Raw genomic sequence first — 4,980 nt, 5'->3', positions numbered from 1 at the left:
CATGCCAAATGGATTTGGCTCACCTGTTTTACAAGGACAGGCTGGGAGAGCTGGGCTTGGTTTGCTGGAGAAGGGAAGGCTGAGGGGTCACCGTATGCATGTCTCCAAACACCTGGGATGTTTCTTGGTCTTGGTTCTGTGCCACAGCATCGGGATGAGAAGGTGGACAGGCAGAGTGAAGAAGACAGTGCTGTCTTCTTCTCATCCCTTTCTGGGGTGGGAGGGTGCGCATGTGAATGAAAGAGAAATGAGCGTGTCTCAGTTCTTAGTTACCATGAACGTTGTTAGACCCAGTTCCAGTAAACTTCAGGATGTCTCTGCAATGCTGGAGCCTGGATGGCGTAGGTCAGCGCCTCCAGGGTGACTTCACATCCGACAGACAGGCCTTTGGGCCATTACGTAAAGAACAGACCTCCTCCCACCGCACCCGCAGGTAGCATACTGGCCGGCCTCCTCCTTCCAGCCCCCAGTGCACACAGATCCTCAGGTCGCTCCTCATGCTCACTCTCTCAGCTGTAACCACTTCCCACCCTTGCTCTGCATGCAGACAGGCACTGTGGATGCACCACCTCCACACTGGCTCCTGAACGCCATTTTCCAAATGTTCCTTCTCTAATGCCTCGCACTTATTCTCCCTTTGCCCCTCCACTCTTATCCTCAGCCAGGCTGCACCTTGCCCTTTCCATAGGTCTCTCCCACTCTCACAAACCGTACCCTCTAGACAACAACCACCTGCGTGGCAGCTGTGCTCTTTGTTGAAGGGTTAACACCACCCCACGTCCCCAAGGGGCTGGAGGTGCTGCTGGGAGGTCCCCATGTTCCCTGCAGGAATTTTCCCACCCTAGCGCTCACAGACAGCTTGGAGTCCCTCTCCGAGAAATCTGAGAAGCACAGTGGGGTCTAATATCCCACCCCACAAGTACCACCATCCGTAGATGTCTCCACACAGCTGTCTTCCCTTCTTCCCTGGAAGCAGCAGAGATGGCCGCTGGGGAGTGAAACCATCCCCCCATGGCACGATGTCGCAGATGCCCTGCTGAGGACAGGGCGCTGGCATCTACAGCCATAGCCCCTGGGGTTACGCCTCGCAAGGCCTCGGGAAGGCTGGCAGCCGGTGCCTGTTGCGCTCAGCACAGGTCCCAGTTGCAGGGACCTGGCCTTGAAACTCCCAGGGAGCCAGGTGTCATTGCAGAGGGCGCGTGATCAGCAGGGCCGAGAGGGCTGGAGCAGGTAGTTGTGGCCGAGTGGTGAAGGTGATGGACTAGAAATCCATTGGGGTTTCCCCCGCGCAGGTTCGAATCCTGCCAACTACAGGGCACAGGCCCATTTTGCAACCACCACCATGCAAACATGGGACTCAGCTCCACAGATGCAGTCCCTCCAGCTGCACAGGGCACCCAGGGACACAGCAAGACCCCTTAGTCTACACACTTGTCCTTTCCTCCCCCTACCAATGCCTGCTCGGGTGGGAAATTCTTCTCCAAATCTACAAGGTAGGCAAGTTGGGAGAAGCCACTGGACCAGTAAGATGTCCACTTTTCTGTTTGATGAGCAGAACTTCAGAACCTGACCTCACCACACATCCCAAACAGCTGTCTACCTTACACCTGAAACTAGAGCTGCTCATGTCCAAAGAGAGCTTGCACAACATGGCCCTCATTGCTAACAAAGAAGGGACGACATCTCATGGATCTGAGATGCACACACACACACTTGTCCCACAGACACTCAACATTCAACAGTCCCCATTCTGTACTGCACGGACCACCCACTTGCCAGGTTGCATCCTGGCCAGGATACCCCGACCTGGACCCAAGGCCCCTCTCCTTGTCAGCTGGTCCACCTCGATGTTTGCTGATGAATACACACTCACACTCCCTGCAACCGAGGACCGGAAAAGATACAGACACTCTGCCTCTGGTGCAGAGCCTCTCACTCGCTTCACTCATGCCAGCCCCCTCCAGTAGCTGGCTTTCAGGTCACACACCATTCCCACCCCAGGGGCTGGAGGTTAAAGACCCCTACTTGCTCTAGTAACTGATGCTATGACCCCACTCACTCCAGCAGCTGACACCACAGGCTGCAGGGCATCCAAACCCCTAGTCTGACTCCAGTAGCTGGTACCAATTTTCACTCACAGACACAGAGGTCCCACCAGCAGCTGAGAAAACATTTAATAAGGAGATATAAGATGATGGGACAGACTCCAGAGATGAGGCGCAGGGCTCAGCCAGAGAAGTGCACTGGCTGGCCCCATTTTACATGTGACCAGCCCCTTTTACACCCTGTTCTGTCTACCCTCCCTTCGTTTTGCCTCAATTGGGTCATTGATTGATCAGGTTTGGTCCTCCTCACTGCCTCCCTTGTCATTTTTTGGTCAGATCTGTGTCCCTGTAAGTCTTTGTTCATCGCTTCCTCCCTTTCTTATCATCCCTTGTCGCACTGAAAAAGGCCCTAGAACAGATACCCCGAAAGGAGTGGGCACTGCCCTTCCACATTTCCCTACAAAGGTGTTTAATCTTTTCACCCTGCAGGCTGTGTCTACACCGCCTTTGTTAGCTTTCTTCAGTGGCCCGTGACTACTCACTGTGTTTGGGGGAGAAATTCACGCTGTTCAAATGAGAACCAAAGTGTCAGGGGGTGTGGGATGCGGTGACTTCAGGCTCCACACCAGCAGGACACCACAAACAAGAGCTTTGGGAATGTATGTTTCAACCAAAGACATGTTTATACAAGCAGAAGGTATTTACTTAACACAAATGTAAGAATGGAAAACTGTTTGTATGAGGGAGTGGGTTAATTGCAAAGTGCCAAGTGACTCAGCTGATTCTTAAATTTTCTGCAACTCTATAAGCATCCTACCTCTTGGCCACTCCCTTTCCCATGGGCAGAAAAACAAAGGGAATGGAAAAGACTCGTGGATCGAGGTAATGACAGTTTAATCAGGAGAGGAAAAGCTATACACACAAGCAAAAAAGGAGTTAATTCACTACCTAGCATCGTGGCAGATGTCCAGCCACATTGTAGGAAGCAGAGGCTCAGCATGGCTAACCTGTCCAAGTCAAGGCAAACACCTTAATCATGAACTTGCCCCCTTCCTCCTCCATTCCCTGAGCTTTATTGCTGAGAAAAACATCACGTGGTATGGAATAGCCCCTTGGGCAGTTTGGGTCAGTTGTCCCGGCTGTGTCCCCTCCCAGCCTCTTCCCTACCCCTAGCCTACTGGTCTTTGTTGGGGCTGGGACTGGAGAGAAAGACTTGACTCTGTACAAGCTCTGTTCAGCAACAGCCAAAATATTGGTGTTTGAGACACAGAGGCAAACCACACCACTCAGGCTGCCACGAAGAAAGTTGACTCCATCCCAGACAGACACAGTAGAATCTCCACCCCTTATTCCACATTTCCATTCTGTGTCCTGCTCAGGTCCGACGTTATCTGACAGATCGAAGTATCCTCCGACCATCCCACTTACAACTTGTTTCATTTCTGTAGCCTACTCAAACCTTTCCACTTACCTAACCCACACTGCATTAAAATACTTTGTTCTTCTACTCCACACCTTTCTTTTTATTTCCCATTTTATCGGTTTCTTATTTCTCAAATTCCCTCTTACCAACACTTGTAACTTCTACTAGCCACATGTATGAGTTGACCTTGGACTGCAGCCAGACTCCCACCCAGCTGCTCTCTCACGCCCCCTCCTCAACAGGACAGGACAGGGGGAGGAAACAAGATGAAGAACGTTTTATGTTGAGGTAAGAACCAGGAGATCATTGACTGATTAGCATCACAGGCAAAACAGACTAACTTGGGAAAAATTAATTTACTTTATGGCCATCTAAAATAGATTGGATGGTGAGAAACACAGACAAAACTAAACCACCTTCCCCCACCTTCCCCTTTTGCCTGGGCTCAACTTCACTCTTTCATTCCCAAATCTTCTATGTCCCCCCCCTTGGAGCAGTGCAGGACCCAGTCATCTACAGCTTATGAAACAGAGAAGTAAAGCATGCTCAGAGGAAGACATTTGGGAGGAGGCAATTTTTCAACAAGGTACCTTCGCCTAGATAGTCTCACTGATTTTCTGAAAATTGTTCACACTTGAAAGGTTAAAAAAATTAAAAAATTGATGTGTTCCTCAAAGTCTGTAAAGAGTTTGGACATTTTAGCTTTTGCTGGAAAATACTAAGAAATTTACATAATCTGTATAAGGAATAAAGGAATATACTTAATGTAATTGTCCAAAATATTACAGAGACTGCAGAAATAAGCCACAAATTCTGTACATGAACTACAAAATATTTAAGCCTTTTTCCGTCTTCTACACAATGGTTATCTTTCAAGCATGTCTTAAATAAATCACGGTCATAAGAACACATGACTCCAGAATACAAAAACCTAATTTGTAGCAAAATTCCAGCAAAGTCAGAAAAAAAAGTTGTGTGTTTTTTTAGGAAAAATACACTAATGGATTTCTGGCATATTGATATAGATCATCCTATGGTAATCTGTTCCTCCCACCAGAAAGCAAAGAGTAAGGAGAGAGATTCTGTTGACTGGATATAGGAAGCGGATTCAGTTCAAGATTATGACATCTGACTGTAGTTATCTACACAGAAGTCAGTACCTACATGCCCATCAAAATCAATGACAATCTAGCCAATAAAATCAGCAGCATTTAAGGAGTGAATAGCTGAGAGGAGCTTGATTTGGCTGCCTGAACACAGATACCTACTGCTGCTGGAAATGTCCTACATCATCTTGTATTGGTCCCAGTGCAAAAAGATTTGCGTTTCCCATAAGCATGTGTTATATCTGCCAACCCAAATGTAACAGATAACCCTGTGGACCGCGGGCAGCCAAGGATGTTCCATGTCACACCTATACTGCAGCTTAGCCAAGGGATGTACAGTGTGACGTACCCAAAAGGCCTCCAGCTGCCATACCAGAAGAGTGTCAGGAAACTGAATCCAGGGTTC

General features: G+C 48.8%; 1 non-coding gene across 1 annotated transcript; it reads left to right on the top strand.

Moving 5' to 3' along the window:
* The first annotated feature begins 1,230 nt into the window (after nt 1–1,230).
* On the top strand, nt 1,231–1,313 carry TRNAS-AGA (transfer RNA serine (anticodon AGA)). Its single transcript has one exon. It is a non-coding gene; the product is annotated as a tRNA-Ser (tRNA).
* The last annotated feature ends 3,667 nt before the right edge of the window (nt 1,314–4,980 follow it).

Source organism: Opisthocomus hoazin, chromosome 10 (genome assembly GCF_030867145.1).
Source record: "Opisthocomus hoazin isolate bOpiHoa1 chromosome 10, bOpiHoa1.hap1, whole genome shotgun sequence".
Taxonomy (NCBI): domain Eukaryota; kingdom Metazoa; phylum Chordata; class Aves; order Opisthocomiformes; family Opisthocomidae; genus Opisthocomus; species Opisthocomus hoazin.
The sequence above is the reverse complement of the archived record's forward strand: the minus strand, read 5'-3'. Positions and strand labels throughout refer to the sequence as shown.